Source organism: Anomaloglossus baeobatrachus, chromosome 5 (genome assembly GCF_048569485.1).
Source record: "Anomaloglossus baeobatrachus isolate aAnoBae1 chromosome 5, aAnoBae1.hap1, whole genome shotgun sequence".
Classification (NCBI taxonomy): Eukaryota; Metazoa; Chordata; class Amphibia; order Anura; family Aromobatidae; genus Anomaloglossus; species Anomaloglossus baeobatrachus.
The window spans coordinates 201,738,625-201,752,855 of record NC_134357.1 but is presented as its reverse complement, the minus strand read 5'-3'; the positions used below and the strand labels follow the sequence as shown (position 1 = coordinate 201,752,855).

The window sequence follows — 14,231 nt, the reverse complement described above, 5'->3', positions numbered from 1 at the left end:
AGGAACAAGCACTTGCGTGTCTGGGTTTGTGGCCCAGGCACTGACAGCAAGGTTGGCAGACGGTGGTGGCCGTCTGCAGGAGTGATGGAGCAACGCGGAACCGTAGGACCGGGGACGGGCGACGGCTCGCCGCTACCGACCGGGGAGCGAAGTGAAGCCAGCACACACAGGCAGGGCCATCGGACCCCGACTAGGCTTGGAGCCGCCGACAATAGTCAGATCCGAATGTGACTGGAACCCCAGAGGTTTCACAACAGCAAAAGTCCCGATTGAAGGCAACCGCCCACACCGTGAGGGTATACAGCTACCGCCTAAGGCTAGAGACCCAAGGGCCAGCGCCTGCGGGCAAACGGGCTCCTCCGGTACCCATACAGCGGGGAGCGGACTACCGTTGGGAATCCATAGTAGTCAGAAAGAGAATATCAAGTTGCAGGGAAAGACAGCCGCCACCTCCTGTCCGGGGAGAGACACAGCAGCCGGTTGTGGGACCCGTCCATCCAGCCGTTTGGTTTACCGAGGACTTTGTACCTTTCTTGCTGAGTGAGTACACCCGTGCCATCCGGCACCGCGCCATGCTGTCCCTTCAACCCTGCACCTCACCAACCCTGCCTCCCCGTCACATCATCGGGCCCCGGGACCACCGACCCCTACCCACGGAGGGGCAAAACAACATCCCAGCTGCTCCCTACCATCGCTCCCGGGATCCCCGTCACCAGCAGCGGTGGTGCCCATCTTCACCACGACCCGTGGGTGGCGTCACGGACTAAATTCCCCAAACCAACCACCCCTTTCACTCACAGGCGAGGAGCACCGCTCGAGTTCCCGCATCGGGCCCACCGCTAGAGCCACCGAGCAGCCATCGCAGCAGCGCCGGACCAGAGTGTTAGCGAGCGCAGCGCAGTGGCATCCCCTCCGCCCGCGACAACTTGGCGTCACGAACAGGATTGAACCCCTCTACTTACCAGTAGAAGTGCGCCTTGTGATCTCCGCTGGCGGCGTCCGGCTGAAAATTTTGAAGCACCGCCATCTTGGCGCGAAAATCTCCCGCTCGAGCATCTTCTCCGAGCAGGGAAGGTGCGAAAGCGAAGCCCCGCCCCCAACAAACGGAAGTTCTGAAATGTACAAAGGGGGGATGGGTGAAGAATGGTGGCATGTAACTAACACTGCAGCGTGCAGGGACGCCAGGACTCTGCTGAAACACGTTCCTGGATCCAGCCGCAAGATGTGCTAGGAGCTCCAAGCCCAAGTTCACTTCATGCTGGTGAAGTGGACGTCGGAAATGAGGGTCCTGGCCGCAACCGTTTGGGCATCCGAAGTGGAGGTGGTCTCAGAGGAGCGGGTAAACGACCCACGCCCCTATGTCCCCGAGGGATCGGTCGATACGGCTGAGGGGCCCGGACTGCTGCCGCCCACCACGCTACCTCCCTCCCTGCCCATGCCCGCGGCCAACGCCCCGACCGACCCGTTACCCCTGCCACCGGTAGCAGAGCCCGCAGCGTCTGTGGGAGAGGGCCCAGACCTGGGGCCCCCGGGCCTTACCTTTGTCACCGCCCTGGCACCCTTCCCGGCTTCCATCCCGACCGCGACGGAGATGACAACGGCCCCGGCAGTCCGTCCAGTCGCAGCGGAGGCGATCCTCGACCAGAGGCCAGCACCGCAAGTCCCGTTGACCGCTCCCAGACCCCGGGCCTCGGCTGAGGCACGCCGGGGATGCAGCTGCCAGGAGGCAGAGCAGGCCACGTCACAGCGGGGTCCCTCATTACCGAAGGTACCGGTCGTAGCCGGCACGGAGGGACTCTGTCTGGGCCCATCCCCCACACCACCTGAACCGGAGCAAGCAGAAGGTGCTCCACACCAGGAGTGGCAGCAACAGCAGCTGTGCCGCGAGATTGCTGTTTAAAGATGAGGAAAAGAAGAACCGTTGTCCCCCGTTGGGACCCTCAGCAGTTTGATTGAATGACTTTAATGAACCGTGAACCTTCATCTAATTGTCTACGTGATTATTCCGGCAGTTGCCGGCAAGTTGTCCCCGGAGGGACCCTATGTGTTTTACCACCTGCATGAGAGTCTACTCATGGACAAGGCCGAGAACTGGCAGGCCACCCACGAACTTGTGGGCTTGTAAATAAGTTGAGGGGTGATTTTCCGTCGGAGCAGCCTCCGGAGAGGCAGATTGGAGGAAGGGCCCGCAGCAGAGCAGGCTGGGGCCCGGCCACCACCAGGACCGGTGGCCATCCTCCGCGGGTCAGGGGTCCCCCAAGGACGTGGGGTCCCCTGAAGTGACAAGCGGGGTGCGAGTAACCGTAACCGTTCCCGCTCGGGCAGCCTGAACCTGGACTGGGGTCAAGGGGTGCTGCCCACTTCTTAGGGGTAGCATCAGGGCTAGGTTGCTTGGGTGGGCGAGCGGAAGACATCCGTCCGTCCGTCATTATTAAAAATGTTTATGTTTTTTTGTGCAACGTTTAAGTGTCCTTACAAGAAATGCTTATGTTTGAAAATGTTTACATGTTATTTATATTTTTCAGTTTTTAAAAGAAAAATAAAACCGGTTATGGACGGGCAGCCCGCGGACGGTCTGCATTTCACCAAGGGGGAATGTGGCGCCCTGGCCTAGCCAGGTCGTCACAGATAACATACAAACACCCCACCCCCATCAGACAGGGACAACAGCCAAACAAAAACCCTTGTTGCCTCCCTCCAGTGTCTGATGTCCACACCAGGTGGGGCGGAGCTAAGCTTTTGGCTCCACCCACCAAGGAGTTCACAGGCCTGGAGGCGGGAAAAGTGACAGTTAGAAGTTGGAGTTTGAAGTGAGAGGAACAAGCACTTGGGTTTCTGGGTTTGTGGCCCAGGCACTGACAGCAAGGTTGGCAGACGGTGGTGGCCGTCTGCAGGAGTGGTGGAGCAACGCGGAACCGTAGGACCGGGGACGGGCGATGGCCGGAACCGACCGGGGAGCGAAGTGAAGCCAGCACACACAGGCAGGGCCATCGGACCCCGACTAGGCTTGGAGCCGTCGACAATAGTCAGATCCAAATGTGACTGGAACCCCAGGGGTTTCACAACAGCAAAAGTCCCGATTGAAGGCAACCGTCCACACCGTGAGGGTATACAGCTAGATACCCAAGGACTAGCGTCTGCGGGCAAACGGGCTCCTCCGGTACCCATACACCGGGGAGCGGACTACCGTTGGGAATCCATAGTAGTCAGAAAGAGAACATCAAGGTGCAGGGACAGACAGCCACCACCACCTGTCCGGGGAGAGACACAGCAGCCGGCTGCGGGACCCGTCCATCCAGCCGTTTGGTTTACCGAGGACTTTGTACCTTTCTTGCTGAGTGAGTACACCCGTGTCATCCGGCACCGCGCCGCGCTGTCCCTGCAACCCTGCACCTCACCAACCCTGCCTCCCCTTCACATCATCGGGCCCCAGGACCACCGACCCCTACCCACGGAGGGGGAAAACAACATCCCAGCTGCTCCCTACCATCGCTCCCGGGATCCCCGTCACCAGCAGCGGTGGTGCCCATCTTCACCACGACCCGTGGGTGGCGTCACGGACTAAATTCCCCAAACCAACCACCCCTTTCACTCACGGGCGAGGAGCGCCGCTCGAGTCCCCGGATCCGGCCCACCGCTCGAGCCACCATCGCAGCAGAGTCGGACCTGAGCGTTAGCGAGCGCAGCGCAGTGGCCTCCCCTCCGCCCGCGACAGCAGCTCTGCACTGTGGTGGGGCAGCAGCTCCGCAGGGTGGTGGGGCAGTGGGGTCATTGAAGATTATAGGCATTTCTTAACAGATGAGTTTTCAAGTTCCGTTTGAAGTTTGCAAGTGTAGTAGATAGTCTGACGTGTTCAGGCAGCGAGTTCCAGAAGACTGGGGATGCTCGGGAGAAGTCTTGGAGGTGGTTGCATGAGGAGCGAATGAGAGAGGAGGAGAGAAGGAGATCTTTGGAGGACTGGAGATTACGTTTTGGAGTGTAGCGAGAGATTAGTTCAGAGATATACTGAGGAGACAGATTATGGATGGCTTTGTGGGTCAGTTTTAGTAGTTTGAATTGGATACGATGGAAGATTGGGAGCCAATGAAGGGATTTGCAGAGAGAAGTGGGGTGGTATTGAGGAGAGAGGTCGATCATTCGGGCAGCAGAATTAAGGATGGACTGGAGAGGGGCGAGCGTGTTAGCAGGGAGACCACAGAGGAGGATGATGCAGTAATCGAGGCGGGAGATTATGAGAGCATACACTAGCATTTTTGTAGATTGAGAATTGAGGAAAGGATGGATTCTGGAAATATTTTTGAGTTGAAGACGGCAGGAGGTGGTGAGGGATTGAATGTGTGGTATGAAGGACAAGGCAGAGTCAAAGGTCACTCCGATGCACCGAACTTTGGGTACTGGGGAGAGCGTGATGTTATTTATTGTAATAGGTAGATCAGGTAGAGAGTGTAGGTGAGATGGAGGAAAGTTGATCAGTTCAGTTTTGGCCACATTGAGCTTTAGGAAGTGATAGGAGAAGAAGGAAGATTTAGCCGATAGGCACTCAGGGTTTCTGGACAGCAGAGATGTAACATCTGTACCAGAGAGGTAGATCTGAGTGTCATCGGCATACAGGTGGTACTGGAAGCAATGGGACTTTATGAGTTGTCGCAGACCAAATGTATAGAGGGAAAAGAGTAAGGGTCCCAGGACAGAGCCTTGAGGGACGCCAACAGAGAGATGGCGGGATGAAGAGGTTGTGTGGGAGTGAGAGACACTAAAAGTGCGGTTGGAGAGATATGAAGAGATCCAAGAGAGGGCGAGGTCTCTGTCACCAAGGGAAAAGAGGATCTGTAGTATGAGGGAGTTGTCAACAGTGTCAAAGGCTGAGGACAGGTCTGTGGATGAAACGTATATTATGAGCAGGATGGAGGTATATAGCAGTATGGGTGTTACGAGGGGGACCCGGGGAAGCGTGCCAAGATGGGGAATGGACAGCTTCCGCCGGTCAAGGTCCACTGTGCGGTGTAAGGGACCGCTGCTATGGTGGGTGAAGAGTGAGCGGGTTGCTGCTAGCGATCGTCTGGAATGTCACAGACGATCTATGTACACCGGTCTGCCCTAACCCGTGTGGGTTGTATGGCAGGGATCACACGGCTCGGTGTACCTGTTGCACGGGGAAGCACAGAGGTGCCCACGCACGTGTGCCAGTGGAAGTCACGAGAATATGGCACAAGGGTAGCACAGAGGTGCCCACGCACGTGTGCTTTCAATAACCAGGTGAGTCCAGTGGAGACTCGAGGAGCTCACCTGGGACAGGAACACGGCCTGTAGAAGGAGCTACTGCCGGAGCAGCAAGGCAGGGACACGGCCTGCAAACCAGGTGCTGCCTAAGCAGCAAGGGCCAAGCCCACAGAAGAAGATAATGCCTGAGCAGTGGCGTGGCAGCACGCTGCCAGACATCCAAACATAGAAGGACGGTCGCGCGCCGCCATGATGGCAGGAGGAGCTTTTAAGGAGGTGTAGCTCCAGCCAAGGGCGGGCGCGAGGCGGAGATGACGGACTTGACCCAATCAGGATCCACGACATCCCAGCCTGGCCAGTCAGGATTCACCACGTCACCAGCCTTGTCATCAAGCCGTGTGACGTCAGTGGGCGAATCAGGATCCACCAAGCATAGCACATGCTCACCCTCCTGCCTCTGGGAAATAGAGGCGGGATCCTCGGTCTCACAATGTGTAGAGATAACGGGAGTCTCACTGCTTCCCTGAGCAGCAAATCTCTGCACATTGCGCAACCTCACAGACCTTCGAGGCTGCTGAGCAGGAGGAGCTGTGGCAGGCAAGGAATGGGAGACCGCCTCATTTCTTGCAACAGGAGTACCACTAGGTGTCACCCTTGTGCTGCCTCTCTGAGGAGGTTTCTCCTGCACTCTGAGCAGTCTGGCAGACCTTCGGCGCTGCGGAGCAGGAGCGCTCGTGGCAGGCAAGGAGACTGTCTCATTCCTTGCCACAGGAGAGCCACGAGGTGTAACATTACCCCCCCGTCTAGGCCCCCCCCCCCTGCCCGTGCTCGAAGGCCGCTATCAAACCCGGGGCGTGGATATGATCCTCCAATTCCCAGGATCTATGCTCCGGACCACGGCCGACCCACTCCACGAGGTAGTACCTCCTGCCCCGTATAACTTTTGTCTCCACAAGCTTCGCCACCTCAGAGTCGTCGGGCGGGGAGTCAGTTTGAGGCGTCAGGGACCCCGAGAACTTATTAAGTCGTACGGGTTTCAGGAGGGACACGTGAAAGGTGTTGGCTATAGCCCAGCATGGAGGGAGCTGGAGTCGGTATGCCACCGGGTTCACCTGCTCTAGCACTTTAAACGGACCCAGGTACCTAGGGGCGAACTTGGCTGCCTGAACCCGTAGGTTAACATTCTTAGAGGACAGCCACACTAGGTCACCAGGGGCGAAGGATGGTGCAGGGCGGCGGCGCTCATCAGCCGTTGTCACCATCCGGTCTTTAGCCCTCTTAAGGGCCTCTTGGGTGTTATCCCAGATCTCCCGGGCCTCGGTGCCCAATCCTCCACTCTAGGATCGGGTGACGTAATGGGCATCGGAACCGGGATTCTGGGATGTTGTCCGTTATTGAGCAGGAACGGAGTCTGACCAGAGGATTCATGGACCGAATTATTAATGGCAAATTCGGCCCAAGGAAGGAGGTTAGCCCAGTTGTCGTGGTGCGCGGAGATAAAATGGCGGAGGTAAGTTACCAAGGTCTGATTGGTCCTCTCTACCAGTCCATTGGTTTCGGGATGGTATGCGGAGGAGATGTTCAGCTCTATCTGCAGGAGCTTACAGAGCTCTCTCCAGAAGCGAGACGCGAACTGGGGACCCCGGTCGCTCACCACCTTGTCAGGCATGCCATGCAGCCTAAATACATGCCTAATGAATAAGGTGGCGAGAGCACGTGACGTCGGGAGTCGTGGGAGAGGCACCAAGTGGACCATTTTAGAGACGTGATCCGTGATGACCCATACGACCTTGTGACCTGCTGACTTGGGCAGATCTCCCAGGAAGTCCATTCCCACCACTTCCCAGGGACGATCCGGCACTGGCAGTGGGTGAAGAAGACCTGCCGGTCTCTGCCGGGACGGCTTATTCCGTGCACATGACATACAGGCTCCCACATACTCCTGTATGTCCTGGGGTAGTCTCGGCCACCAATAGTGCCTAGTCACAAGGTCTCTGGTCCTTTTGACCCCAAAGTGACCCCCGACCTTGGAGGCATGGGCCCACGATAGCACCTCATTCCGTAGTTCAGGGGGAACGAGGGTCTTGCCAGGTGGCACCTGGTCCAAAGAAGTGGGAGTGACCATCCTCAAGCTGTCCGGGGGTAGTATAAGACGAGGCTCCTCCTCGTCCTCCTCCAACACAACCATACAACGTGACAAGGCATCGACCCGTACGTTCTTCTCACCGGCCAGGTGGCGGATAATAAAGCGGAACCGGGAGAAGAACAAGGACCAACGGGCCTGCCTTGGGTTCAGGCGTTGTGCTGTCTGGAGGTATGTGAGATTTTTATGGTCGGAAAATACTTCAAATGGATGCTTCGCACCCTCCAGGAGATGCCGCCATTCCTGGAATGCTAGTTTCATCGCCAGTAACTCCCTATCCCCTATGGAGTAGTTCCTCTCGGCCGGAGAAAAGGTCTTGGAGAAAAAGAAACAAGGATGCTTCCTTCCTCGTTCGTCTTTCTGGTACAGGACTGCACCAGCACCGACCGAAGAGGCGTCTACCTCTAGTAGAAAGGGTTTGGAGATGTCTGGACGATGAAGGATGGGAGCTCTGGAGAAGTAAGTTTTGAGAGTGTGAAATGCCTCTACCGTTTCCCGTGTCCATGCTTTGGGATTAGCGCCCTTGCGGGTAAGGGCAATGATGGGTGCTGCCACCGTCGAGAAGTTGGGAATGAACTGGCGATAATAATTGATAAACCCCAAGAATCGCTGGATCGCTTTCAGCGAGCGGGGCTCAGGCCATTTCATCACTGTCTCCAACTTCCCCGGCTCCATTGCTAACCCCTGACTGGACACGATATACCCCAGGAACGGCAAGGATTCATGTTCAAAAACGCACTTTTCTAGCTTAGCATATAACGAATGAGCGCGGAGCCTCTTAAGTACTCGGATGACATCCCTCCGATGGGTGGCAAGATCGGGGGAGAAGATAAGGATATCATCCAGGTATGCAACCACGGAAAGATACAAATCCCGGAAAACATCATTCACAAAGTCTTGAAATACGGCGGGGGCATTGCAGAGTCCGAAGGGCATTACGAGATACTCGTAGTGACCGTCCCTGGTGTTGAAGGCGGTCTTCCACTCATCGCCCTCTCGGACTCGCACTAGATTATACGCCCCGCGTAGATCCAGCTTCGTGAAGATCTTTGCCCCGCGGAATCGATCAAATAACTCCGTAATGAGGGGCAAAGGGTATTTGTTTTTGATCGTGATTGCATTTAATCCCCTGTAATCGATACAGGGGCATAGATCCCCTTCCTTCTTTTGCACGAAGAAGAACCCCGCACCGGCCGGTGAAATAGACTTGCGAATGAACCCTTTTGCCAGGCTGTCCTGAATATATTTGGACATAGCCTCCGTCTCTGGAGCAGAGAGGGGATACACTCTGCCCCTAGGGGGCTCGGAGCCTGGCTTCAGGTCTATTCGGCAATCGTATGGCCGATGGGGAGGAAGGGTATCTGCGGCCCTCTTGGAGAAGACGTCCCTGTAGGCCTCATAAGGTGTCGGTAAACCTGGCTCCCCTGTATTCCCTGAGGACCCAACCGACCTAATGGTAGCGGGTGGTTCGGTAGTCACGAGGTGCTCCCTACAGGATCCTGCCCATGATGAGATCTCCCCTGTTGCCCAGTTGAGTATAGGAGCATGCTGTCTCAACCAGGGGAGGCCCAGTAGGATCTCATCCGTCCCCCCTGGAAGCACCAGGAAGGACACCTGCTCATGGTGTCCTGGTGGTACTTCCATCCTGAGAGGGATGGTGATCTGGGTGATGGGATCGACTAGTAGGGACCCGTTGACTACCCGAACCCTGAGTGGCTTGGGTAAGAGAACCAGGGGAACTGAGTATCGGGTTGCCAGGGAGGTCGAAATGAAATTGCCATCAGCGCCTGAGTCCAGGCAGGCCAGAGCAGAGAAGAGAGTAGTGCCAAACTGCAACTGGGCGCTGATAGTCAACCTAGAGGGAGAAGCAGCGTCTAGTAACCCCCCTCTGATGGAAACTAGACGCTGTCTTTTCCCGACGGTTTGGGACATCGGGTAGCTATGTGTCCCCTCTGCCCACAGGAAAAGCAGATGACACCAGACCGAGAACCTGGGGTAGAGGAGACCGCTTTGGACACCTCCATTGACTCCACGGAGTCGCCTACAGAGCTGGCTGGGAGACCTGTCTGGTGGAATATGGGAGCCAGACGCTTTTTAGGCCGTGAGGACGTGGGTGCTGAAGAGACCTCGAGCCTCCGCTCCGCCTGGCGGATGTCTATGCGAGAGGCAACCACAATCAAGGACTCTAAAGTAGCAGGCACCTCACGCGTGGCCAGTGCGTCTTTGACGAACCCTGCCAGGCCCTCCCAGAACACAGGGACAAGGACCTTATCGGGCCAGTCCAGCTCTGCGGCAAGTGTCCTAAAGTGTACGGCAAAGTCCCCGACTGAAGCGGACCCTTGCCGAAGTCGTAGGAGGCGCAGCGCGGAGTCGTGGGTGACTTGAGGCCCGAGGAACACCATTCTCATGGCCCCAAGATAAGATGCTAAGTTATTCACCACCCGATCTCTGCGCTCCCACAACGGCGTGGACCACTTCAGCGCTCTCCCTGTGAGCAGGGACTGGACGAAGGCTACCTTCGCCTTCTCGGTAGCGTAAAGAGTCGCGGACAGCTCTAAGTAGGTGGTAACTTGGTTTATAAACCCACGGCACTCGGAGCTGTCCCCGCTAAAGCGCTCTGGAAGCGCAAGGCGAAGAGACCTTCCGCCCAATAGCACAGCCTGGGTAGCCGCCTGAGTGGCGACTGTCGTCAGAGCAGTCTTGTCGGAGGAAGACTGCTCCACTGCTGCCAAACGTGATTCCAACTGCTGCACATAACGCAACAACTGCTGCTGCTCTTCAGCCATAGCCAGACCTTTGGCGCGACCGTAATGTTACGAGGGGGACCCGGGGAAGCGTGCCAAGATGGGGAATGGACAGCTTCCGCCGGTTAAGGTCCACTGTGCGGTGTAAGGGACCGCTGCTATGGTGGGTGAAGAGTGAGCGGGTTGCTGCTAGCGATCGTCTGGAATGTCACAGACGATCTATGTACACCGGTCTGCCCTAACCCGTGTGGGTTGTATGGCAGGGATCACACGGCTCGGTGTACCTGTTGCACGGGGAAGCACAGAGGTGCCCACGCACGTGTGCCAGTGGAAGTCACGAGAATATGGCACGAGGGTAGCACAGAGATGCCCACGCACGTGTGCTTTCAATAACCAGGTGAGTCCAGTGGAGACTTGAGGAGCTCACCTGGGACAGGAACACGGCCTGTAGAAGGAGCTACTGCCGGAGCAGCAAGGCAGGGACACGGCCTGCAAACCAGGTGCTGCCTAAGCAGCAAGGGCCAAGCCCACAGAAGAAGATAATGCCTGAGCAGTGGCGTGGCAGCACGCTGCCAGACATCCAAACATAGAAGGACGGTCGCGCGCCGCCATGATGGCAGGAGGAGCTTTTAAGGAGGTGTAGCTCCAGCCAAGGGCGGGCGCGAGGCGGAGATGACGGACTTGACCCAATCAGGATCCACGACATCCCAGCCTGGCCAGTCAGGATTCACCACGTCACCAGCCTTGTCATCAAGCCGTGTGACGTCAGTGGGCGAATCAGGATCCACCAAGCATAGCACATGCTCACCCTCCTGCCTCTGGGAAATAGAGGCGGGATCCTCGGTCTCACAATGTGTAGAGATAACGGGAGTCTCACTGCTTCCCTGAGCAGCAAATCTCTGCACATTGCGCAACCTCACAGACCTTCGAGGCTGCTGAGCAGGAGGAGCTGTGGCAGGCAAGGAATGGGAGACCGCCTCATTTCTTGCAACAGGAGTACCACTAGGTGTCACCTTTGTGCTGCCTCTCTGAGGAGGTTTCTCCTGCACTCTGAGCAGTCTGGCAGACCTTCGGCGCTACGGAGCAGGAGCGCTCGTGGCAGGCAAGGAGACTGTCTCATTCCTTGCCACAGGAGAGCCACGAGGTGTAACAATGGGGGTATATTATGAGCAGGATGGGGGTATATGTGCAGGATGGGGGTATATGAGCAGGATGGGGGTACATTAGCAGGATGAGGATATATGAGCAGGATGAGGGCATATAGCAGGATGGGAGTATTTTATAAGCAGGATGGGGGTATATAGCAGGATGGGGCCATATGCCAGGATGGGTTATATAGCATGATGGGGCCATATGCTAGGATGGGTTATATAGCATGATGGGGCCATATGCCAGGATGGGGTATATAGCAGGATGGGGCCATATGCCAGGATGGGTTATATAGCAGGATGTGGCCATATGCCAGGATGGGTTTTATAGCAGGATGTGGCCATATGCCAAGATGACGGTATATAGCAGGATGTGGGCTATACCAGGATGAGGGTCATATACTGTATATACAAGGCAGGAGGATCATTATCACGATGGGGTACCTTAGTAGAGAATTTGGGGACATTACCCCCATAAGCATGTCAGCAGCAGATCCTTAACCCATAACAGTGTGTCATAACCACATTTTTTGCTTAAAATTTTATTTTCCTATTTTCCTCCTCGAAAACCAGGGTGCGTCCTATAGTCCAGTGCGTCTTATAATCCGAAAAATACGGTACATAGTGTCCTGCTCTTACTTAGGCCCCCTTCACACGTCCGTGATACACGTGCGTGTTTGGTCCGTTTCCGTATATACCGGAGACACGGCCAAACGTGCACCAATGTTAATCTATGATTGTGGTCACACGTCCGTTATTTCATTATGTCCGTGTGTGCGTGTCCGTGATCCGTATGTGTTTGCGTTTGGCACGGATGCATGTCCGTTATCTGCACGGAGCACGCACACGTGGACACAATGAAAGTCTATGGGTATGTGCACACACGTTAGTAAACACGTATGCATATACCTATAGTCCGTGTCCGTTTGGTGTTTTTATTTCTAGTGATGTCGGCTATTCTTTCTATTTCTGTGTATGTCCGTCAATCTCCCTGAGTCCGTCGGTCAGTCTCTCTGTCGGTCTCTCTGTCTGTCTGTCCCTCTCTCACAGTCTGTCGGTCAGTTTCCCCCCCTCTCTCATACTTACCGTTCCCCGATCTCCGGCGCAGCGCTGCACGGCATTCACACTGCTGCGGCGGCTTTTACTATTTTGAAAAAGCCGGCCGCCCATTAAACAATCTCCTATTCCCTGCTTTCCCCGCCCACCGGCGCCTATGATTGGTTACAGTGAGACACGCCCCCACGCTGAGTGACAGGTGTCACACTGCACCCAATCACAGCAGCCGGTGGGCGTGTCTATACTGTGCAGTAAAATAAATAAATAAATAATTAAAAAAAAACGGCGTGCGGTTCCCCCCAATTTTAATGCCAGCCAGATAAAGCCATACGGCTGAAGGCTGGTATTCTCAGGATGGGGAGCTCCACGTTATGGGGAGCCCCCCACCCTAACAATATCAGTCAGCAGCCGCCCAGAATTGCCGCATACATTATATGCGACAGTTCTGGGGCTGTACCCGGCTCTTCCCGATTTGCCCTGGTGCGTTGGCAAATCGGGGTAATAAGGAGTTATTGGCAGCCCATAGCTGCCAATAAGTCCTAGATTAATCATGTCAGGCGTCTATGAGACACCCTCCATGATTAATCTGTAAGTTACAGTAAATAAACACACACACACCAGAAAAAATCCTTTATTAGAAATAAAAACACACACACATTCCCTGGTTCACCACTTTAATCATCCCCGAAAAAGCCCTCCATGTCCGGCGTCATCCAGGATGCTCCAGCGTCGCATCCAGCGCTGCTGCATGGAGGTGACAGGAGCTGCAGAAGACACCGCCGCTCCGGTCACCTCCACGCAGCTAATGAAGACAGCCGTGGATCCAGTGACAGCGGGTAACCTCTGTGACAGCTCAGCTGATCGCACGGCTGTCTTCATTAGCTGCGTGGAGGTGACCGGAGCGGCGGTGTCTTCTGCAGCTCCTGTCACCTCCATGCAGCAGCGCTGGATGCGACGCTGGAGCATCCTGGATGACGCCGGACATGGAGGGCTTTTTCGGGGATGATTAAAGTGGTGAACCAGGGAATGTGTGTGTGTTTTTATTTCTAATAAAGGATTTTTTCTGGTGTGTGTGTGTTTATTTACTGTAACTTACAGATTAATCATGGAGGGTGTCTCAGACGCCTGACATGATTAATCTAGGACTTATTGGCAGCTATGGGCTGCCAATAACTCCTTATTACCCCGATTTGCCAAAGCACCAGGGCAAATCGGGAAGAGCCGGGTACAGCCCCAGAACTGTCGCATATAATGTATGCGGCAATTCTGGGCGGCTGCTGACTGATATTGTTAGGGTGGGGGGCTCCCCATAACGTGGAGCTCCCCATCCTGAGAATACCAGCCTTCAGCCGTATGGCTTTATCTGGCTGGCATTAAAATTGGGGGGAACCGCACGCCGTTTTTTTTTAATTATTTATTTATTTATTTTACTGCACAGTATAGACACGCCCACCGGCTGCTGTGATTGGGTGCAGTGTGACACCTGTCACTCAGCGTGGGGGCGTGTCTCACTGTAACCAATCATAGGCACCGGTGGGCGGGGAAAGCAGGGAATAGGAGATTGTTTAATGAGCGGCCGGCTTTTTCAAAATAGTAAAAGCCGCCGCAGCAGTGTGAATGCCGTGCAGCGCCGGTGATCGGGGATCGGTGAGTATGAGAGAGGGGGGGACACTTCAGTCACTCGGGGGATTAGCGGTCACCGGTGAATCCTTCACAGGTGACCGCTAATCAGTACTCGACACAGACAGAGCCGCGGTATGAGGATGAAGTCGGGTGAAGTTCACCCGAGTTCATTCTCATCGCGCAACTCTGTCTGCTGTCAGCCGACATTTATAAACGACATTGTGCATCACACACACGGACATTACACACGGACATTACACGTACACATACACGTTAATTCCACACGCACACACGGAC

General features: G+C 55.5%; 1 protein-coding gene across 1 annotated transcript in view; it reads right to left on the bottom strand.

Moving 5' to 3' along the window:
• Positions 1-14,231, bottom strand: part of LOC142309863 (dual specificity protein phosphatase 13A-like) — a 154,843-nt gene that overhangs the window by 60,305 nt on the left and 80,307 nt on the right. The window lies entirely within an intron of this gene.